We start from the raw sequence: 24,755 nt of genomic DNA on the forward strand, positions 1-24,755 counted from the left end.
CTCCATGATTGCATCATTTATTTATTGTGCCCCTACTGAATGCCATGGGACTCGTAAAAAGGGTGAATAAAAATCACAGTTCTTGTGGAGCTAACAATCCAATAAGGGATATAAAATAGGCAGAGAACTAACAAACATTAGGGAGAAGAAGTGGAGCCCCATTGAACAGGAGTTTAGAGCAGGCACAGATGCCGGGACGCTTTAACAGAAAAGGCAGCTGATCCCTAAGGATGAGCTGTGTTTCCTCCACAGATGATTATTGCGTGTGGGCTAGCAATAATCCCGGGCTTACCGAGTGCCAGGCTTGGGGCTAAAATGAGGGCAGTAGCATTCAACGTGTTGCTGATGAATTCAGGTCAATATTTAGCCAACTGCACACTTATTATCACCAGCCAGCCAACTAAACAGCCCCTGCTTGCTTGCTCTTCCATTGGTTTTTTTTTTAACCATATTTTGTCTTTTCAACATTTCCTGTAACGTGGGATAGGGCGACTGCCAAAACGTTAAAGAAACGTTTGCGGCAGCTTACCTTGAAAAACGGACTCCGTGGGCTGGGACATCACAGGGTCTTGGTGGGGAGATTCAGAAGCCACTTTGAGCAGCAGATGTTCTCATATCTGCAACAAGTCAGACGTCCTTTTTGCACACAGGTGATACATAAGCTAGTGCCCGAGGGAAACAGCAGGCCTTTGAATGGCGTGTTTTTTTCAGAGTTGTCCATTTGTCTTGCTTTTTTGTTTCACCTTTATTCTTCTCCTGGAGGGAATATTCCTAATAGGATTAATAAATGAGAAAAGTAAATAGTGTGACTACTGAAATATAGATTTTCCAGGAATGCAATTTATTACTGGCTTTGTAGAAGCGAAGCCATGTGAGGCCATCTGTTCAATGGCCTCTTCACATACTGCCAGGGGGAGAGGATTTCACATATTAAGAGCCAGAGTTCCCAGGAGTTACTGACCTTAGGGGAAGCTGCGGGGAGAGAAGGGCACTGACCCTGGGAGAAGAAATAACCTCCAACCATAAACTGGTGTCACATGGACACAAGTCTTGAATTGGTACAAGTGAGGGCCTGACGCTAAACTCTAAATAGTAATTTGAAAGCTTGGGCGTAGGGGGGTGGGTTTGAAAAGAGTATGAAAGGAAATGAAGGGGGGGAAGAGGATGAAAATTTGGAGTAAATGTAGCAGATCCTTAAGCAGCAATTTAGGCTGATGGGGTATGTTTGCAGCCTTGACCATTTGGGGGAGTTATTTGCAAGGTTGAATGAACCCATGTGCATTCTGGAAACGAGACTTCCTACTGGGTAGACACTGTCTTTGCATCATCTTGGTGGGCCCTCAGGGCTGGGCTGGACAGCGGGTCAGGAGAGTTCAAGCCTTTAGCTGTGCCCCTCACCAGCTCCATGACAACTAGGATCTCTGTGCCCCTGTTTCCTCATTAATCAACCGAGAAGACTAGGTTATCTGGTCTCTATCTTGCTCAGTCTTTTATGAATGATTCCATTTCAGAATCAGAAGCTTTATAAAAGACTCCTTTGCTAGATTCATTCAATGTCACCTTTTTTTTTTTTTGCGGTACGCGGGCCTCTCACTGCTGTGGCCTCTTCTGCTGCGGAGCACAGGCTCCGGACCCGCAGGCTCAGCGGCCATGGCTCACGGGCCCAGCCGCTCCGCGGCATGTGGGATCCTCCCGGACCGGGGCACAAACCCGCGTCCCCCGCATCGGCAGGCAGACTCTCAACCACTGTGCCACCAGGGAAGCCCCAATGTCACCTTTGACATCACCTGAAGGAGAAGGACATGGAGTCTGTCGTGACTTTGCCGTCATCAGGAACCATCCTCTGAAAAGGGGGACCTGGAGACCAAAATAGGAAACCTGAAGAGTGAAGGGGTCGCATCAGGACCCACCCCTGCCCCCAGGGAGGGAGTAGAGTGTGACTCCACCTTCTTAGCTGGAGAAGGAAAAATCCTAAGAGTCTAAGAGGGGCAGTCCACCTCCACATGGCTTCTTTCTGGTCCGTCCTGCCCTCTCCCGCCTTTCCATGTGAGGCTGTACCTCCTCATTGTCAGTGATGGATATTGAGAACAAAGCTGTCTAGGATGGACGCACGTTTCTCGGAGCTGGTCTTGACCTGAACCAAAGCAGGAGCTGGGGAAGCAGCTCCCTTGCCAGGGTGGTGGGCGGGAAGAAGAGGAAGCTGAGAGCTGGGTGGGGGTGGGAAGGCTTCAGAGACAGGTGAGATCCCGCCGCAGGCTGGCATCCAGGGACCAGGCTTCCCAGGTGGCGCTGAGAGGTGGACTTTGGAAGGAGGTTCTGAGGAGAGGAATGAGGCCATGAACACAGGTCTCCCACTGCAGCCGGAGAGCCAAAGAGTGACTGGGGCTGTTTCCCTCCAAAAAGCCTTCAATTTCTCCAGAACCCATCGTGTTTCATGGGAGAATGACCTTCTGCTCCTCACTCATTCGTTCAACAGGCAGCTGTCGAGTCTGCAGAATACTAGGCGCTGCGGATCTTCGTGGATCCCATGGTGGGAAAAAGATTATACATCAAATCCCTGCCTTCAGGGAGCTTATGCTCTAGCAGAAGAGACAGGCACTCAAGACATAATTGAAAAGTTATAAAGTAATAGCTAGTGGGGCTTCCCTGGTGGCGCAGTGGTTAAGAATCCGCCTGCCAGTGCAGGGGACACAGGTTCGTGCCCTGGTCCGGGAAGATCCCACATGACGCGGAGCAACTAAGCCCGTGCGTCACAACTACTGAGCCTGTGCTCTAAAGCCTGTGAGCCACAACGACTGAGCCCACGTGCCACAATCACTGAAGGCTGCGTGCCTCCGCAACAAGAGAAGCCACCGCAATGAGAAGCCCTCGCACTGCAATGAAGAGTAGCCCCCACTCGCTGCAACTAGAGAAAGCCCACGCGCAGCAACAAAGACCCAATTCAGACAAAAATAAATAAATTAATTTAAAAAAATAATAGCTGGTGATGAAAAGTGTTAGGAAGCAAATTAGAGCAGAGTGAAGTGGGAGAAAAGGAGGGGCCGGCTGGTTTCCATCAAATGGTGAGAAGAGGCTTCTTCCTCTGAGGCAATATCTGAGCTGAGACCTAAATACAGCAAGGGGGCAAGCCCTAGGGATTTCTAGGGTAAAAATCTGTCCCCAGGCTGTGGGAACAAATCCGCAAGGGCCCGAGGTAGGCGTGTACCTCCTGTGTTCAAAGAACAGCAGAAAGACCGTGTGGCCGCAATAGAGTGAGAGAGAGGGAGAGTTCTAGGGATGCCATTCTGGAGGCCAGCAGACGCCAGCTCGGGGCCCAAGCGGGGAGTCCAGGCCGTCCTGTGGGAGCGGAGCCGCGGGCCATGGCTGCAGGGCCGCTGGGTGCCAACATTTGAGTGCACGACTTGCGGAGAACCGTGACAATGTGGTCGCAGAGCTTTGATATCTTGAGTAACGTTTACAGGTTAATTCCCACCATGGTGACCTCCAGTGCCCAGAAGGCTGCCAGGCGCAGAGCAGCCCTTGTCCAGGGGAGCACGTGAGGGACGGAGTATGTCAGTGGTGCCCAGCACACGTGGGCTGGATCCACAGTGATACCGCATCTGGATTTGGCCATTGACCGATACATGGAAGCAAAGGCCCAGCTCATGAGTGGCCACAGAGAGGCCAAAGAGTGCAACCCTTCCAAGCTGCAGTTAAATGACATTGACATACATAGTTTAGTATGAAGCGAATTGATCAAATAGTTACTCAGCTGCACATCACCCAAACTGGTCGCTGGTTAGCTGAGTTTCCCCCTTTTTGCCTTGTTTAGGCAGATTTGGAGTCCTGAGAGTAGGGCTGCCAGGAGGCAGAGGAAAGGGATGTGAATAATGTAAGCTGATCTCGGGAAAGGGCGTGATACGGTCTTAGATGCTGCCCATAGCGGGGTCAGGTGGCCAGCTGGATGTGTGGAAGGCTTATGGAAGACGCTGAGGCAAAAGAGCCCAGCAGGCATTTAAAATAAAATATGCTGCCCACCTAAACAGAACCACATGGGTGCTTTCTCCAGCCTCTGCGGGATTGGCCTGAGTTCAACAGTCTCTACATGTTACTTCTCATGGTTTTGCTCAGACAAGACTCCATCCTACCAGATCGGATGCGCTTTTAATTGTCCCCCTAATGACACTATGTACTTCCCAAATATAGCCCTTTTAAAGTTCTATCTGTACCTGGAACCCCATCCTGCCTGTACCCACATTAGAGATAAGGGATGGATACAGAGAGCTTGGACATCATCTATTTTGTTTATCCCATGTGGCTCCAGCTGGACGCCCCTCCAGTGCCTTTTGGGGCAGAGGTCTGCAGGTGTGAGAGGGACAAGTGGTGTCCTTAGGAAACTGAAGGCAACGTGGGCCTCTGGGCTTCCTCCTCGCTCACTCAAAAGTCCTCTGTTTTGCTTCATTGCTTTTAGCTGCTGATGGGACTATGTTTGCCCATTCATTAGAAAGTCCCACATTTCCCTTCCTCTCATTTATTTTTTAATCTGCTCCGCCCTTGACAGTAGAAGTGAATCACTGGGTCCACTGCTTGGCAGCTGGGGGCTCAATATTTTCCTGCCCAAAGGTAGGCAGAGGCCCAAGTCCTCATCGGTTTGTCCAAAATGGCATTGCTTGCAAACATGCCTTGTTATCAGTGTTTGATCAGTGAACGAACAGAGATGATGCTGTGTGCAGAAAGAGTGTGGGGTTTGGAGCGACCTCTCTGATTCTCATCTTCCTCAGGCCTGCCATTTTCCCTCCGGAGAGACATAAAATACAGGGTTATGGTGAGGATTAAATGAGATGATGAAAATTGCTTGGCACACAGGAGATAATCTATTTGGTCTCTTCCTTACATGGATACGTAAGCTCTGTGTTAGGGCCTAGAGGGAAGCCAGAAGAATGATTCCCCACGACGCTGACGTGTGTGTCCGCCCCTCCCGACTTGGTTGTCACTAATCCTGGTCTTTGTTGATGCTTTGGGACCATCTTCTTTAACTCTATCAAAAATGTATCCCCAAAACCTGTGGTGAGGGTGAGAGTTTCAAAACGCAATCCTCATTCTAGGCTCCTCATTGTGTCACTGTCTATCTGAATCGAAGATTATAACAGAGGACGAAAAACACATCAGAACAACAACAAATATTCCCTCTAAGCCATCAGCAAAATTAAGCAGGAATTCTCAGGACGCCCATCAAAAAAACTGACCAGAGTGGAAAGTGGAACAATGGCGCCACCAAGTGGTGAAACTGAAAACGACCGCTTTGACTGCTGGTTTTTCATTAACTTCATTATCTTCGGAGAGCTACCGGGCTGTACCTGATCCAAGGCCCGGCTCATCAGAGCATGGTTGATGGAGCCGGCTCACGGGGACTGGCCACGCTAACACAGAGGAACGTCAAACAACTGTGCTAGTGAGGGTGACAAAGACAGTGGGAATGGAGTAGCAGAAATGAACCCTCTATAGATGGAAAAGCAATAAACACCCTACTGTTTACAGCTTGTCAGTGACACAAGGAAATATTTTGCTGTTCTTATACCACATGCCTCAGAATCACCTGGAAAACCTGGTAAAGGTGCAGATTCCTGTCCCAGACCCACTGAGTCAGACCCTCTGGGGATGGAGTCTGGGAGTCTGCGTGTTTAACAAGTACCCTGGGCGAGTCGGGGGAAAGTTAAAATTAGGGACCAGAGCCATGAATAAGGAGTCCTGAAGCCTCACTGAGCTCATTCTATAAAAAGAGAAAATGAAGGCAATGAGCAGGAGAGGAATGATCACTTTTTAAAACAGACAGAAACTTGAAGGGAAAGGGAATCCTGAATACAGGCAGACCTTGGAGAACTGGGGGTTCGGTTCCAGACCACGGCCATAAAGCAGATATCACAATAAAGTGAGTCACAGGAATTTTTTTGGTTTCCCAGCGCATATAAAAGTTAAGTTTACACTATACTGCAGTCTATTAAGTGTGCAATAGCATTATGTCTACAAAAACAATGCACCTACCTTAATTTAAAAATACGTTATGGAAAAAATGGTAACTGTCAGCTGACAACACAGGGTTGCCACAAACCTCCGATTTGTAAAAAGTGCAATACCTGTGAATCGCAATAAAATGAGGTATGCCTGAGCAGATTGCTACACACACACACACACACACACACACACACAGTCCTATATGTGCAACTGGCTGAATATGTGGATGGGGATTTTTGTTTGCTGGTCTGAGGAATTTTTAGTGGATGGTAAATGTAAAAACAAAACCAAACCTTCATTTGTAGCATTTGCCTATTTCCATGGTGTAAATACTCCCACCGTGGCCTATTTCCAGCCACAATGGGACATCACTGAACACAGAGGAAATGCACAATCTTATAGTATTTCACCACACAGATTTAGTCATCAATCACCCCAAGAGCATAGGTAATAGTAAAATGTAATAAAATGATTAGGAAACGATGAGTTTTGAGTATTACCTTTGTTCCAAATATAATTTATCTAATTATAAGTCTGTATCGTTTAATTTTTAAAATGAGTGTGTTTTTGCAAAATTCCTGAAAATCAGCTCTCATGAGCTGGTATGAGCCAGCTTCCAACACACCATCACTCTACGCCAAGGAGCTTCTGCCACTAACTTAAGGCCAGAGATGGAGGCCAGGAGAGGGGGCTGCTGACAGGAGCTGATGAGAGTAGCTCTCAGGAAAGGACTTTCTGAGGCAGATGTCGGGCAGGTAGCCAAGCCTTACTGAGGGGTTTTCTTCTCGGGGTTAACCCTCCACTGATTGTGGAGTGGCCACCTCTCTCGGCCCTCCCTGGTCCCCTTCCTAGAGCTGGGAGGATGTGGGCTCCCTGAATGTAGATTTCCAGCCATTCCTGTTTAGCACCCAACGAAGTCCCTGGCCCATAGGTTCAACCCACCTTTAGGAGGGGTTCAACGACTATTTACTGTTGAGTGAATTACACTGGCCCAGAGTCAGAAGAGCTGGGGCTTGGGTCTGCTATTACCAGGTTGTGCAATTTTATGGTTTCTGGGCCTCAGTTTCCCCATCTGTAGGAGGAGGGCCTTGAGTCTCATGACTCTGAATGCTCTGCCAGGATCCCAGGACTCTCTTTTCACGGCAATTGGCTCCAAGACCCCGAATCTGGGGCCCTATCCTGGTCAGCTCACACCCAGGGCTTGATTTCATCACGGGGTCAGGGGTCTCCAACCCCTGATGGGTTGATCCCGGTACCACTGATGTAAGAGGCTCCGATACGTGGAAAACTTTAGCTAAGAACCCACCTGTCCCATTAATGGCAGGACTCCAGCTCCACAGACAGGTTCCCCAGAAATTCTAGAGAGGGGTGTGTCTGTGTCACCAGGCTGGAGCAACCTTTAGGATGTCAGCTGCCAGGGCCGCCCTCGTGCATGTCAGGGAAACTTCCAGCCCCAGCTCCTTTCCTCTCTCTCCCCAGGAGGACGTCAATGGGATAAAAACCCACCTGGAATCCTGAATATACTAAAAGCCACTCCGTTGTACATTTTAAAATGGTGAATTATATCTCAATTTTTAAAAGCCTTTGAATACTTATTGAAGAAGGAGGAGAAGAAAAGGAGGAAGGGGGGGAAGAGGAAGAGGAGAAGAGAAGACATCAGAGTGGCTCTTGTGGGTAGACAGAAAGTGAAAGAATGTTCTAGGATTCCCTGGACCAACCCCTGTCAGAGGGTTTTCCTTTTGGAATAGAAATTCAAACTGGGTGCTTTTATCTTATTACCTGATTTAATATGTTGGATAATTAGGGTTCAGATGAAACCCAAGTGCTGGGTCTTAGAAGGAGAGCAAGTCGGAGGGTGAGACTCCCCCCGTCTGGGGGAGGTGATGCGGTAGAGGGGAAGCAAGGTGTCGTCAGGCTGACCTCAGGTCTGGCGCCCGCCAGGAGTTCCTTCCTGCCCATCCCGGCTTCTGGTTCTTTACAGCTTTCAGACAAGTGGCAGCTGGAGGCTCTGTGTGCCCCTATCAACCCAGAACCCCTTGTGGAAAAACCCCTTTTCCTTTTTGTTTAGCTGAGACTGAGCTGGAATTTTCCAAAAGGAACTTTTCCTCAGCAACTTAGGGAACCAAAAAAGCACAAAGGTTTTAGAAAAAAAAAAAAAAACCATTCCACTAGAGTGTAGATTTCCACTGTGGTTGGAGCTCAGACTGAAGGTGGGGGAAGAATTGGTAGGACCCGCCTCCCAGGCCTCTGGTGTCTTCGCTTCCCACTCTCCTCTGTGGCCCCCCAAGCCCCGGCCGGAGTGGGGAAGCGGCCCAGCCCTGCACCTTCCATGAAGCCACGTGCAGGCTGGGCACCGGCAGAGGAGTCCTGAGCAGCCTCCTAGGGCGCTACTGTCCAAGTCATCCCAGAATTACCGAGGGTTAGATCCTGTAGAAACCGTATCCACCACCCGGCTACCTCAGCCTCCCAGTCAGAGCAGTAACCTGTCCCGATGACCCAGGTGTCAGGCTGGAAGGCCCGTGCGTGACCACAGAGCCGGCCGCCTGGCGTCAGACACCTGGGAGGCCAGGCCAGTCCAGGCCCTTCTGTGGCTTCAGAGAGGACTCACTGAGCCCAGGGGAGAGGCCGTCATCCCCACTGAGCAGAAGCTCCTTGGGAGGTGGCATGGGGGTGGGGTGGGAGGAGAGGAGAGTCGCCGTGTACAGAAACTCTGCTCTCCAGGGAGCGGAGGGTGTTTTGCTGTCAGTGGGGCTGGAGCGTCTGGATGGGGACCACAGAGCCCAAGGGCAGGTCACGCCCCCGGGTCGGAAACACAGGGAGGCGGCTCACCCCAGGCCCCAGTCTTCCTCAGCCTGGGATCACCGAGCAGCTTACAGTCACGTTACGACCGACACCCCTGAGCCCAGCCCCTCAGTCTGGGGAGCCCGATCTTCCTGCAGATGGCCTCACCCTGAGTATCTCTGAGTTTTGCTAAAAGTGCTCACAAATGCTTGTGATTCAGTCCTGGGGGCTCCTTGCTGCCCGCACTTCTCAAGCCCCTGGCAGCCCGAGGCCCCCAGAGGTCCTGAACCCACCGTGGCCTGTGCCTGTGACCTTGGAACAGCCCTTGGCAGATCTGCCTACAGGCCCGTGAGGTGAGAGGCTCTGCTGGTGGCCTCTTTGTCCTCGTCCCTCGGGGGATTCCTCAGCGGGGGGGGGGGCAGACCACAGGTGCTGCAGCTCTGAGGGTAGGGCTCTGTGTCCCTCTCTTTTACACACACACACAAACACACACATACGCACACATATACACACGTACACACACACACATATACACACACATATACAAACACATACATGCACACATAAACACACATATACACATGTACACACATACACACACACACACACACACACACACACACAGCCATTTCTCTCAAGGCCAGTGTGCAGGGTGGTGTGGCTGAGACTCCAGCCGGCCCTGGGCCACAGCACCTGGGTTTTGCAGGGTCTGGCTTGGGTCCAGGCCACTCTCTTCCTCTCTCAGAATGTGCCCAGTGGTCTCTTCCAAGGGCTTTTCAGTTTGGCTTTGTCTGGGGTCACTCGAATTTTAGGACATGCTTTTTCATTCTTGAGACACAATGGAGGTTAGAATTTGCATCCCTTTTTTTCCCCCGGGGAATTCTTTTCAGTCAGTCTGTGAATTCAGATCCATGTGTGGGACAGGAGCTCACAGGACTCCACACGCAGCAGGGTGCAAATCCCAGCCTGAATGCTGCAGGAGGCTGCTGAATTCTGCCCCAACCAGCAGAAGCAGCCCTCCAGGCTTAGCTCCCCAGAATGTTCTCAGAGCCAGGGGTGGGGCAGGGGAGACTGGGCGTGTGAGGTCTGTTCTCTCTGCAACAGCATCTGGCCCTGTTCCGGTGCTCTGGTACTTTAAGGAAATAGCCCACTAGCCATGTTGCTATATATTTTTTGATTATTAACCCTTTAATATTGGTCTTAGGCTCTTGAAGCAGGGACATTAGTGGTCAGAAGGGGTCTGTAGCAGCACCTGACCCCCGAAAGGACCATGAAGCCACAGTAGTGTCTGTCCATGGAATCCTGTCCAGGAACTTTCTAACTGTAGGCCTGAGGCAGGTTTGGTGGAGCCAGGCCAGCAGAGGAGGAAGTGGAAGGAAAAGACAGAAGCCCAAAGAAGTGGTCCCTGACAAGCCACTCTAGAAACTGAGGGTTCCAGGGGAGACCTGTCCTCTGGAGGGCATGGCTTTCCATGGCCACGAGCAGCTGGGGTTAGCAATTCAGTCCTGCCGGTCCCATAGGACACAGCGGGGTCTGCCTGTGGGACAGATCAGAATGGCCTGGCAGAAATGTACTTCATCTGGGTCAAATGTCCCCATCAGGTGACTCTCAAACAGAGCAATCTAGCTCCCCTCAGAGGTACTCCAAAGCTTGCCTCAGAGCCTGGCTGGCATGGTACCTGAGTGCAAAGCCTCATCTGAGTCTTGATATTATCCCATCCCTGCTAGGCCATCTGGGGTCATCTTGGCTTTAGACCTGCTGGTACCCAGGATCTTGGTATCTTTTTACATACAGTCGCCAAGTGAGTGATACAGACACGAGCATCCTGGACCCAGAGGAAGGGAATCCTGTGGCTGGGCTGTGAGGAAGCATGGCCAGTGAAGGTGGATAGGACTTGGAAGGGTGGGTGTGGGGCAGCGGCTATTCCAGGCAGAGGGATCATGAGTCAGTCACCAAGACGGGGCATGTCCGCCCAGTGAGGCACATCTCTGCCATGGACATGTGCTGGAAATCTTGCCCTGGAGGGACGACGTGCCTGACAACTTAGCCTTATCACAGAAGGGCACGAGGTGGGCAGGGAAGGGCCTGGGGCCCATGCAATGGACTGTGTGTGCAGGAGTCATCATTCCCACTGACGACCATCCAGACTGAGGCATGCGAAGCATTTTCATAGCACCTGCACATGCCAGGCAGCACCCTGGGCTGTTCGGACATGTTATCTTGCCTAATCCTCATAACAGTTCTAAGGTATTATTATAGCCTTCATTTTATAGATGGCGAAACTGGGGTACAGAGCGACAAAGTAACTTGCCCGAGGATCTACCAGCAAACCCAGGGGGTTTGTAGAGGGAAAATGATGAGTTTGGCTTTAGAGGTGTTTGCAGATGTCCAATAGGCAGTGAGATCGTAAAAGCTAGAGGTCGGAGAAGCCGCTGGGGTTGGGATGGATCTAGCGATTCGAGAACATAACTCCTGGGGCTTCCCTGGTGGCTCAGTGGTTGAGAGTCCGCCTGCCAGTACAGGGGACACGGGTTCGTGCCCCGGTCCGGGAAGATCCCACATGCCGCGGAGCAGCTAGGCCCGTGAGCCATGGCCGCTGAGCCTGCGCGTCCGGAGCCTGTGCTCCGCAACGGGAGAGGCCACAGCAGTGAGAGGCCCGCATACCGCAAAAAAAAGAATATAACTCCTGGAATGATTTGAAATTGTATATGATTTTCTCTTTTGTCTTCATGAGTCCATGACTTTTACACACAGTCTGCCAAAGGCAGCCATATGTCTGGTTAGAGAGAGAATTTTTTATAGAAGGATTGCCTAGTGAAAGGCGAAGCTGACAGTCAACTTTCGACTTTCAATATAGGATTATGTGGCAGGACAGGAGTCTTCAAGCCAGGAGAGTATCTTGAGGGAGGATTCACCAAATTCCTTTCCTTCCCTCTTTCCCCATTGGTTCATCAACAGTGAGTCTTCTGCCCTGTTTTTAAGGCTCACGTGGAAATCTGGGGAAGGGTAAATATGACATAGGGAGGTATAGAAAAAGCATGCCCCCCGCCCTCTTCTGGATCAGGAGATTTAAGGGAGAAGCAGGATGGAGCGGGGGCTAAGGAGTCCCCGGCCAGTGACAGTTAAGATGGGGCCCTGGACTCCCCCGGTGGCGCAGTGGTTAAGAATCCACCTGCCAATGCAGGGGACATGGGTTCCATGGTTCCCTGGTCCGGGAAGATCCCACATGCCGCGGAGCAACTAAGCCTGTGCGCCACAACTACTGAGCCTGCGCTCTAGAGCCCGCGAGCCACAACTACTGAAGCCCGAGCACCTAGAGCCCGTGCTCCACAACAAGAGAAGCCACCACAATGAGAAGTCCACACACCTCAACGAAGAGTAGCCCCCGCTCGCCACAACTAGAGAAAGCCCGTGCACAGCAACGAAGACCCAACGCAGCCAAAAATAAAATAAATAAAATAAGTAAATAAATAAGATGGGGCCCTGTCATCCCAAGACCTCCCCAGGCCCTGAATGAGCAGAACTCAAGCGAGACAGCAGCTATGCAAGATCTGAGGCCATAAAAGTACATGAGGCCAGAATAAAGCATCGTCTTGGAGAGCAAGGGACCCCACTGGAGAGCTGGACCAGCACACCCCAGGCCGGGGGCCTCTTCTCCCAGCAGAGACAGGCCAGGCTAGCTGAACAACTGAGCATTTTAGACCAAGAAAGACTGAAGACACCTAAAGGGCTTTTATAGTTATCCTACCTGATTACACTTCATCAGTTACAGGCCTCATTGAAAACTGAATTTTTAATACTGCACATCCAAGACGTGGTATGAGTTAAGTACCCAGATCCATGGAGGAGTGACTAGGTGGTAGTAGAAGCTCTGGAATAGTTGGATGTAGCCAAGGAATGTGAGTGGAATGAGAACAGTGAGCTGAAGAAGCAGAAAATTTGGTCAAAGATGTGAGGGAGAAATTAGACAGAGTGGGGCTGGGAAGTCTGGAAGTTTGTGTTATAGGGAGAAAATGGTGAACAAGGCAACTTAATGTTGCAAAGGGAAGGGAGGATGAAATGGAGAAAGGGTCATTTGATTTGACAATTAGGAGATCAAGATGACATTTAAGAGGCCAGGTGAGGTAGTGATGGGAAAGAAACCCGTCAGGTAAATCACTGGTGTTAAGGAGTGAGTGAGTGATGAAATGGAAACAGCCAGAGTAAATGTTTCCTTTGAAGGTTTGTTAATGGGGTAGGCAAGTAAGTATACACCAGATGACAATATGAGAGGGTAGCATGAATGGGAGTAAAAGGACCTGGCTGTGACTGTAGGTAGAGAGAAAGGATCCAGTCGATGAGAAAAGATTAAAAATGCTAGAAAAAAAAAAAAGAGAGAGAGAGAGAGAGAGGACGCTGGAGTGTGATAGTTGAGCAGGACATCGTGTGGAGAAGATGAGAAAGGGGATCAGGAGAACAAGGTGGAAAGACTGACCTGGGGAAGGAAGCAGGGACCTCTATCTCCAGGAAGGAAGACAAGTGAGGACACAGGTGTTCTCAGGTGGAGACAAGGGTTTATTAATACATGAGACATGTTCCCCTTTCCATTTTCCTTTACTAACTAAAAAGTGAGGTCACCGGTAGATGAGGCTACCCAACTGGGGAGACATCCAGTGATGAAGGATTGGAAGGGCAAGATGCAAGGGGGATGCACCTGCCCCCTGGAGGCTTGGGCCTCGACTTCAGGTCCACTTCTCATAAGAGGAGGGGCATTGCTGATGCAATGGGTTAAGCTGTGACAACTGCAAGTGAGAACAGTGGAATTTTAGAAATGGAGGAGTCGAGGGGAGCAGGGGTTTTCCTGGGAACAATTTCTGAAGTTTTGTCAGCTTCATTCCTTGTTCATATAATTTTATTAATAATTTTTACTTATTACTCAAAGAACATTGCCAAAACAATAATAGGATTTCTTTTCTTTTCTTTTCTTTATTTTTTTGCGGTACGCGGGCCTCTCACTATTGTGGCCTCTCCCGTTGCGGAGCACAGGCTCCGGACGCGCAGGCTCAGTGGCCATGGCTCACGGGCCCAGCTGCTCCGCAGCATGTGGGATCTTCCCGGACCGGGGCATGAACCTGTGTCCCCTGCATTGGCAGGCCGGCTCTCAACCACTGCGTCACCAGGGAAGCCCGGATTTCTTTTATTTTAAATATTTGTTTATTTATTTGGTTGTACCTGGTCTCAGCTGTGGCAGGCAGGCAGGCTCCTTAGTTGCAGCATGCACGTGGGATCTAGTTCCCTGACCAGGAATCGAACCTGGGACCCCTGCATTGGGAGCTCAGAGTCTTAACCACTGCACCACCAGGGAAGTCCCAACAGGATTTCTTTTAAATCAAGATTTCATTTTTCCATGTTTCTTCCCAGTCTTAATCCTAATCCTTTTATGACTTTTATGTGGTTCTAACCAGGTCATAGATTTCAGCAGATTGTATTTCCTGAAAAACAGGAGCATTTCGAGTCCTGCAGGCTTGTTTAGAAACTGGTCACTCTCCCGTGACAAGGTAGAGTCTCTCTTCCTTCCCCTTTGAAACTGGATGGGATTTTGTGACTGTCTCCATGAATGGAGATGGAGGTGACACTGCATAATTTCCAAAACTAGGTCATGTAAGGTGAGTTGACTTCTGCCGGGCTCCCTCTCCGGGGACTCTCAGCGTTGGAACCCAGCTACCACATTCTGAGAAAGCTCAAGCCACGTGTAGGTATCCCAGCCGAGAGATCCAGCTGAGGCTTTAGCTGACAGCCAGTGTCAGATGCCAGTCATGTCCTCTAATGAGCCTCAGATAAGCCATCCAGTTGTGTCTTGTCTGAATTTCTGATCCATAATAAATGGTTGTTTCATGCCACTAAGCTTTAGGGTAATTTTTCATGCAGCCATAGTAACTGGAACGTGCAGAGAGTTTTGTTTGATAACTTCTGCATGTGTTAGCATGAGCATTTACTCATGTTGCTTCATAGTCACAGTTATCATCTTATTGGCTGCAAAATATTTTAAATTGATGTAGTATAGCTTATGTAAATATGGTGTTATTCTTGGCTATTTAGACTGCTTCTCATTTTTTACTACTTAAGTAATGATATAAAAAGTTGTGCATAGAGATTTTTCTTTGTCTTTGAGCTGCTTCACTGGGACAAATTCCCAGAAGTGAAACTCCTTTTGGGTACGAACATTTTTATGACTCCACAAATGTACCACCAAATTGCTTCTCAGAATTGCATCGATAGAGTCTACCATCCATTGTGTTTGGCAGTTTTGGTAGATAAAACCACCTCAAATTTGTTTTGAATTGAAGTGGGGTATAAATAAATTAAAGAAAAACCTTTACTATAATGATTAATTTAATTGGTGAAATTGTATTTTATCATCGCTTATAATTTGTATGTCTTGGGTGAGTACTGAGGCTGAGATTTTTCTCTATTTAAAAATGGTTTTTCTATATTTTAAAAATGGCAAAAAATTGTTTTACACATAAAAATATCTGCGTATATTCTTTATCCAATAATGTATTTATAAGAGCTCTTGAGATCACTGTTTTTTCGCGGCAAGTCACAATTCATTAGTAGATTATGAAATTGATTAAGTGGCTCATGACCAGTATTAATGAAAAAATTATAATAGAATAAAAATATAAGAGGGCTTCCCTAGTGGCACAGTGGTTGAGGGTCCACCTGCCGATGCAGGGGACACGGGTTCGTGCCCCGGTCCAGGAAGATCCCACATGCCGCAGAGCGGCTGGGCCCGTGAGCCATGGCCGCTGAGCCTGCGCGTCCGGAGCCTGTGCTCCGCAACGGGAGAGGCCACAACAGTGAGAGGCCCGTGTACCGCCAAAAAAAAAAAAAAGAAAGAAAAAAGAAAATTATATAAAAATAAAAATACCATTCCACACATAGTGAGTTTTTTGTGTGTGAAATTTTTTTTTTCAATGTATGTAGTGGGTCATGATGTAAACTGTTATTTTTCTTCATGGAGGATGCAACCAAAATGTTTTTAAAAAGTGGTCTTATAAAACCATATTTATTAACCCTTTTTCACATCGGTGTGAACATTTCCAAAGCTATGTCTTCCCTTTTTATTTTGAATTTTCTTCCTTTTTTACCATTTTAATTTTTCACACGGTCAGGCCCAGCAATCTTTCGTAATTTCTTATTTCAGTTGAAAACAGAAATTCATCTTGTTTCCACGAAGGTGATAAATGATCCATCCCGTTTTTTGTCAACTCAATTCATACTGAAGAATTCTCCAGACACCCCCAAACTTATAAAAATTCATGTCAGCTCAGCAAAATGCAAATAAAGAGCTCAGGCACGAACGCTATTGCGGAGTGGGCAAATCGAGAAGATGGGATAAACCTGAGAGCACGTACCCCTGGTCTCACTTCCAGCTGTCAGAGTTTACGTTGCATCAGCCAAATGAGTTCTGGTGCAAATGCTGTATAAGCACATGTTCTCACAGTCACCCAAAGATAGCTACAGCATGGGGAAAAAATAGTTGAAGAGGAAGTAAAGCTGAAGAACACGTGGAAACACTCAGAGTAATAAAGAGAGATGCGTATGGGGACAGAATGGTTAGAATAAAATGATAATGATAGTAATAATTGCTGCTGTGTATTACATATTGACCAGGCTCATTGACTCCTCACCAAAACCGGTGAGGTTTACCATTATTTCCATTCCACAGATGAGCAAAGTGCGGCCAGAAGGCCACGCGACTTACCCAAGGCTGCTCAGCTTGGTAATACGTGCCCGGAATTTCAACTTCAAGCCCATGCTCTTGATCACTGCCTCTCCAACAGGAGCTAGCGGTTGCAATCAAAGGAAAATGGTGAACGCCTCGGAAGAGTTACTTACAATTTAGGCGTCTTAAAGGAATTGCTCTGTGGGAACCTTCCAGATTCCCCTTTCTGCTCTGGGGAATGTCTTTCAAATAACTGGATCTTGTGATTTAGAATAAAAGCAGCTTCTACCCTGTACAGTGCTGGAGACAAACAAGACTAATCTCTTGTATTCCATCTGCTATTTTCCTGGATTTCATTCAGATCGTGAAATTTCCTGATGTTACAAGGTCTCAAAGAGGCAGTGGAGGCCATGGCTTGGAGCAGAGACACGGCAGCCAGCGTGTGTGGATTTGTGACTCTGCTCTGCTTCCTTCTAGCTGTGTGATGCTGGCCAAGTTTTCCTCTTTTATAAGATGAGGATAATAATAGTACCTACCAATTAGGACAGACAGTGCTTGGTCTACAGTAAGGGGTACATTAGTATGTTATATTATTATTACATACTACAATTACTTATTTTGAAGTCAGTATACTTTATATTCGTTATATTTTTTTCTGGTTGGAATTTAAGAGATAATCTAGTTTTATCAGCAGCACTATTTACAGTTAGGGTGAGTTTTGATGTTGATGTTTGTAAGTTACATTGAATCACCTGGCATTTTCTTATCTAATTCCTCAGTTTCCAGAATGCATGCTATTCGGGTGGGGTGACCAAATGTCTCAGTTTACACTTGTCCCAGTATAATTATTAATAGTGTCCCCTTTCAACTCAGAAGGGTCCTGGTTTGGAAGATAAATCACATGGTCATCCTATGTGGAGAACTCCAACTGCTTGTCACTGCTATATTATGTGATCTGGGTCAGGAGACCCAAAGCCTAGCATAGAATCAAGGGCAGCGATCCTAACCATTTATCATGCCAGGACCCCTGGGCAGGCTGCAGAAGACTTTGGACACCCATCTAAGTAGAATTTTTTAGTACATGACATTAAATGCACAGTATAACAAAGAAATTCCATAATTTTGAAAGAATGCTAATCAAAATATTGAAAAAACCAAATCTGTGATATAGTAATACACATGCTTTTTAATTAACAATTAAATAACAGGTCTAATGACAGATTTAGTAACTATTGTAATTTCAAAGGAGTGATGTGCTTAAATGATATTTTGAGATATCTGTGACAATGGTGACATGATACAGAAATGCCTGTGATTTCTTTTAGCAACAAAATCACAGGTACCATTTCTGTTTGTTTTCTGTATTCACAGTAGAACATAATTTTTTTCCCCGTCCAAGTTCCGAGACCTCTCGAATTCTATCCAGAGCTCCCTGGATTTGGGTGGGTGTTTGTGGTCAGCAGGAGGGAAACACATTGTACGAAGACCAGGAAGGAAAGAAGAGACTGGAATGGTCGTGGGCTTGGTGTTGGAGGAGAAAACTATGTGGGAGGTTGCCAGGGTGTGGATGGATGGAGTAAGGAGGCACATGGGTCTGTGGCTTGGCTGTGTTGACCGAATATGGAAGAGGTGAGCCCATCCACGATATAGCCTGCTGGGAACGTGAATTTGCAGAGTGGTTCAGTCTGTGGACTTTGAAGTCCGACACAACTGGATTTGGATCCAAGCCCTGCCATTTCCCAGCATGGATCTTGCACAAGCCATTTAATTGCTCTGTGACTCAGATTCTCCATTTAGTGGGAATATTAATACCTACCTCACAAAATCACTTTGAAGATTAAATCAGACAATGTATGTAAAAAGCTTTGTACAGTGCCTGATATGCTTTTACAAGTTCCCCACTGATGGTTTTGGCCACAGTACTGTGTGATGGTTACTATGAAGGTCTAACTGCCAATAGCAAACAAGGGCTCCCGCAGTCACTAAAATGTCTTCACTCATGTGTAGCCAGCAGGGGGCAGCAAATATCACATGGCAGTATAAGCTTAGGAGGAAAAGAAAATGCAGGGGTGAGCGTGGATGGACCGCCCCCTCTGCTCACAGGCAATGAACTAGATGAACTAGGTTCCTTCTGCCGCCCACCCCACTTCCGTTTGACCCACAGTGCCTAGAAGTGTGTCCAGTCTCTGTTCTTGGGTCAAGCCCACCCAAACCAAAGAAGCACTGTCAAGGAATGTTCTGGTGAGGCTGCAGGCCAGGGATTGGGCTGAGACCAGCGGTTTATGTGTGCCCCATAATATCCAAGCAGCATTTTAATCATATAAATGGGGGCGTGGGTACTGGGTCCAGGGAAGAATTCTGGATACAGTGGGAGCTTGTCAGTTTACTCTCACAAACTCCCTTCTTAAACTCTTCTTGCTATCTAAACTTTTGTCTGTCCTCCAAGTATTCCCAGGAGCCAACAGGACGTACACAAGGGGTGCCCAATTTAGGAACATCAACCTTGGACATCCTGTTCTGTCCTTCCTTATCCTACTGTGATGAAGTTATTGCCTTATGTTACCCTGTACAGAAAATCATCTGGAAAACTTTTGAAATAGAACTCCCGTGCACACATGGAAAGCAATCATCCCTATTACAGTGACAGAAAGTCAGCAAGTTGTAGATGCCAAGATCTTATCTCCTTATCCCTTTGCAACCTTTCTCCAGGACATCAAAGAAATGAGATGCAGTTAAATAGGATGATGGTAGGAACATGGTGCATGAAATAGGCAAGCAGAAGTATCATTCGAAAATGCTTCCCCAGACATAGAAAACAAACTTATGGTTACCAAAGGGAAAAGGAAGGGGGAATAAATTAGGAATTTGGGATTAACGGATACACACTACTCTATATAAAACAGACAAACAAAAAGGACCTACCGTATAGTGCAGGGAACTATATTCAATCTCTTGTAATAACCTCTAATGGAAAAGAATCTGAAAAAGAATATATATAAATGAATCACTTTGCTGTACACCTGAAACATTGTAAATCAACTGTAGCTCAATAAAAATAAAAATTGTTTTTAAATGCTTCCCTTCTCCAAGCAACTTGCCCAGGAATCCTTTGTACATCTGTGCCTTGAGGATGGCGTGATCTCCCTCTCTGTGCCCCTTAGCACATGCTACAGAGCCGAACATGTGACTAGGTCTCCAAGAATTTTTATTGAAAGGTACTGAAATTTGGGAAATGAGCAGAGAGAGCCCCAATAGATATAATCTCGTTCTCCATGGAATGATTTTAATCTTTCTGATCCTTTTTCCTAAGGATCAGAACACTTTTCTGCAGATGAAATCTTATAATTTCAACAAACAAAGCAGAAGAAAAGGAATTTGCTCCAGTTGAGGCGGGAGGGAGAGAGGAGACCTAGGCACCCCTTCCCGACCTCAGCCCTGGTGCACAAATCCAGGCTTCCTTCAAACACAGTTTGAACCCCTTGGCTTCCCACAGGCTGACAAGCCAGTCTGGTCTCTAGTCCAGATTATGCCACCGATGGAGGGTTTGGAGTTTCCAAAATGATGTGTCCAGACTAAGAGGATGGACACCAGTGTAGGTGACCTATAGAAGAAGAACACTGGATAAACAACCAAAGATATAAGTTCTAATCCTGGCTCTCCTACTAATTGGCTGGCTCGTGTTGACTGAGTCACTTGGTCCCTTCTGTACAATGAAGGCTGTGACCACGTGACCTCTGAGAGCCCTACCAGAGCTGACATTCTTGTCCAAAACAGCTGACTCATGGTGACTGGGAGGGAAGGCCACATAATTCTCCTTAGCGCCCAGGTCCAGGACCGGAGCCTCTGCTGCAGACCCACGTGAAACTGTGCAGCAGGAGTGAGTTTATAGCCCCTCTGCTTTTCCTCCCCCTTCTCCCATGCTGGGCCTCCCCATGCCCTCCCCACCATGCTGAGCCAGGGGGACCTGTCCTCTGTGGTCAGTGCCCCCTTCTCTGGTCCCTGGTGACCCTGTGCTCCAGTTCCACAAAAACATGTTTGGCTTCTGTTAGCCTGGGGCCTCAGGCTAACTCTCCCTTCCAGGGTCCCAGCTTTAAGACATATACCCCTAGAATTCTCTTCCAAAATCTGCTGTTTCTTGTCCGACCACCTCTCACTTTCCTGGCCTGCAACTCTTGCATAGTTTGCTTATCACTAGTGAATGGCTATGTTATCTACCCAGCATAGAAAATTAAAGACGGTAGGAGAGAACATTGATTTTTAAAAGATAATTCTGTTTGAAAAATCTGACTTCTTTTGCTCAATAACTGCAGTTCGGCATGCTAGATTTTCTGTGTGTACAGTTAAGATAGCAACAGAAATCGTCATAAAAATTAGTTTCAGTGCGATTTAGTGGATAGATCACAGAAAGAGAAGGTGGAACTGAAACGGAGCAGGACCCTATGGTCCTTGCCCCCCATGTCCTCAGCCTAACTTTTGTCCGTGAAAAAACTTTAGCCAAAGAATAAGTTTAATCAGAGAAGTGAGAAAATGCAGAAACAAAGGAAAACAGTCAAAGGAGACCAAATAATAATAGTTTAATCATTAAACTTAGTCAAGGACCTTTGGTTCCTCCTTAAGGGCTATAGATAATATTCTGAGCCATCTCCTGTGAGCTGTTTTGCAGATACTGAAGGAGGAGGAAGACTATATGATGACCGATTGAAGCCATGACATAAGCTGCCGCAGTTCCGAGAACTGCCCTCAAAGAAATGGGAACAAACCCAGGAACTAAAGATTAACTGTACTTAAAACAACCAAGGTGACACTGATCAGACCACCATATTACTGCTTTCAAGAGGACTGTCTGACTGTGCTGTTCTGCTCCCTCCCTCCACCTACAACCTTGAAACTCCCCTTTAAAAGTCCCTGTCCCCTGAGCAGCCATCGGGAGTTGGTTCTCGAACAGGAGTCCACCCTCTCCCCCGGTTGCCGGCCTCCAACATAAAGCAAACTCTCCTTTCCTACCAACACTCGTCTCTCGAGAACTGGCTTTCGAGCAGCAAGCAGCCGGACCTGGGTTTGGTAACAGAACCATTGACTAGATATTTGGCACATCAGTGAACTTTTCTGGATTAAATTCATCATCTGTAAAATGAGAATCGTGATGCGTGAGTCTCGCAGGATTGCTGTAAGCATCACATGAGATCATTTGTTGATTCAGGAAATTTTTATTTGAAATATATCATATACCCAAAAAAGTATATAAAATTGATGTATACCATTTAAAGGAGCCAAATAAAACAAACACATATGTCCTAGGACCCACGTTAAGAAATAAGTGGTACCTTGGAAGCCCTTTGTATGTCCCTCCCTGATAGCAAAATTCACCCCAAATCCCACCCTTTTTCTTGGTCATAATTTTAGTCTGCATTTTCCCGAGACTGTCTTTTCACCCCCAGCTTTATTGAGATCATCAACGTATAACTTGGGTTTAAGTTTAAGGTGTACAATGTGATGATTTTTTGTTTCTTTGTTTGTTTCATGTATTTTTTTAACATCTTTATTGGAGTATAACTGCTTTACAATGTTGTGTTAGTGTCTGCTGTATAACACACTGAATCAGCTATATCTGGGTCATATGGTAGTTCTATTTTTAGCTTTTTAAGGAACTTCCATACTATGTTCTCCATAGTGGCTGCATCAGTTTACATTCCCACCAACAGTGCAAGAGGATTCCCTTTTCTCCATCTGTATATCTTCTTTGGAGAAATGTCTATTTAGGTCTTCTGCCCATTTTTGGATTGGGTTGTTTGTTTTTTTGATATTGAACTGCATGAGCTACTTGTATATTTTGGAGATTAATCCTTTGTTGCTTCATTTGCAAATATTTTCTCCCATTCTGAGGGTTGCCTTTTCATCTTGTTTATGGTTTCCTTTGCTGTGCAAAAGCTTTTAAGTTTCATTAGGTCCCATTTGTTTATTTTTGTTTTTATTTCCATTACTCTATGAGGTGGGTCAAAAAGGATCTTGCTGTGATTTTTGTCATAGAGTGTTCTGCCTATGTTTTCCTCTAAGAGTTTGATGGTGTCTGGCCTTACATTTAGATCTTTAATCCATTTTGAGTTTATTTTTGTAAACAGTGTTAGGGAGTATTCTAATTTCATTCTTTTACATGTAGCTGTCCAGTTTTCCCAGCACCACTTATTGAAGAGGCTCTCTTTTCTCTATTGTATATTCTTGCCTCCTTTATCAAAGATAAGGTGACCATATGTGCATGGGTTTATCTCTGGGCTTTCTATCCTGTTCCATTGATCTATATTTCTATTTTTATGCCAGTACCGTACTGTCTTGATTACTGTAGCTTTGTAGTATAGTTTGAAGTCAGGGAGCCTGATTCCTCCTGCTTTGTTTTTCTTTCTCAAGATTGCTTTGGCTATTTGGGGTCTTTTGTGTTTCCATACAAATTGTGAAATTTTTTGTTCTAATTCTGTGAAAAATGCCATTGATAATTTGATAGGGATTGCACAATGTGGTGATTTGATGCACACATACGTTGGGAAATATCTACCACAGTAAGGTTAGTTAACACATCCTTTACTTTGTGTAATTACCATTTTGTTGTTGTTATGATGAGAACATTAAAGCTCTATTCTCACAGCAACTTTCAAGTATACAATACAGTATTGTTAACTACAGTCACTGTGCTGTACATTATATCCCCAGAACTGTTGGAAGTTTGTACCCTTTGACCAACATCTTCCCATTTCCCTCACCCCCAGCCCCTGGCAACCACCACTCTACTTTCTGTGTCTACAAGTTCAATGTTTTTAGATTCCACATATAAGTAGATAATCTTCCTCTGTCTGACTTATTTCACTTAGCCTAATGCCCTCAAGGTCCATCCATGTTCTTGCAAATGGCAGGGCTTCCTTCTCTCTCATAGCTGAATAGTATTCCATATATATATATATATATATATATATATATATATATATATATATACATTATTTTTTCTTTTCTTTATCCATTCATCCACTCAATCATTGATGGATCCTTAGGTTGTTTCCACGTCTTGGCTATTATGAATAATGCTGCAATGGACATGGGAGTGCTGATATCTCTTTGAGATAGTGATTTCATCTCTTTTAGGATGTATAGCTGAAACTAATAAAACATTGTAAATCAACTACATTTCAATAAAATTTTAAAAATTGCTCTGTGAGCTTTGGCTGGTCCCTTCACTTCTCTGATCCTCAGAGTTTTCTTCATTGTAAAACCAAAGTGTTGCTTGGCTAGGCATGCCAATCTGAACGTATATTCTTTTGAAATACCATTTGCACATTTGTAGTCACTTCTGAAATGCTTTCTAAACAATATGCAGTTCTAGGTTTGCAGTTTGTGGTAGCCAGCCTCCACGGTTTCCCAGTGAATGGGGTTGATCTTTGGTGGAAATGACGGTGTCTGACTTCTGAGGTTAGACAATGAAGACATTGTGGCATCCACTTTGTGCGCTCTTGGATCACTCACTCAGGGAGAGTCAGCCACCATGTCATGAACATTCCAGCAGCTTTATGGAAGGTACTCGTGGGGAGGAGCTGAGGCCTCCTGCCAATACCCAGTACTGACTTGCCAGTGACTGAGTGCATTATCTTGGAATCAGATCCTCCAGCCTTAGCCGAGCCTTAGCATGATGAGTCCCAACCATCATATTTACTGAGAGACTCCCCCACCCAGAACTACCCAGGAAAGCTGCCCCGGAATTCCTGGACTCCAGTAAGTGTGTGAAATAAGTGTTATAATTGTTAAGACACACACACACACACAAACAAAAGAAAAACAAAGGGTTGGATCCCAAGGCTTTGAAATTGTGTTCCAGGGCCCTCCCGGCTGGGGGCTGTGTATGGGGGTAATAACTGATTTGGTTCCCAGCCTCTTCCCCGACTTAAACCACAGCAGCTCTGCCATCATCTAGTGTATATATTGAGGATACATAGCGGAGTTATTTTAAAGAAAAGAGTGCACTGCCAAAAATATGTTTGAAAACACTGGATTAGGACACACTGGCTTAGACGACCTCTAACAGCCTATGATTCCATCTATCAGTATGAAAAAGAAAAACCTTCTTACAAACACATGGGCAGCATTTTCTTCAGGGCTCACTCGTCTTGCCGGAAAGCACAATCCCTGAGGTTGGAAACAAAAGTTCACACTGTGCTGCTCACAGATAAATGAATCAGGAGTTGCCCTTCCTGTGCATGAGGCTGGACAGGGTCCAGGCAGCAGAGAAAGAGCTGGT

General features: G+C 46.5%; 1 long non-coding RNA gene across 1 annotated transcript; it reads right to left on the reverse strand.

Annotated features, from left to right (window-relative positions):
- Positions 1–403: 403 nt before the first annotated feature.
- LOC137228653 (uncharacterized) lies at positions 404–19,489 on the reverse strand. The gene is made up of 3 exons (XR_010945326.1): positions 19,403–19,489; positions 16,520–16,601; positions 404–771 (listed from the first exon to the last, which is right to left on the reverse strand). It is a non-coding gene; the product is annotated as an uncharacterized lncRNA (long non-coding RNA).
- Positions 19,490–24,755: the final 5,266 nt, after the last annotated feature.

Source organism: Pseudorca crassidens, chromosome 8, assembly GCF_039906515.1.
Source record: "Pseudorca crassidens isolate mPseCra1 chromosome 8, mPseCra1.hap1, whole genome shotgun sequence".
Classification (NCBI taxonomy): Eukaryota; Metazoa; Chordata; class Mammalia; order Artiodactyla; family Delphinidae; genus Pseudorca; species Pseudorca crassidens.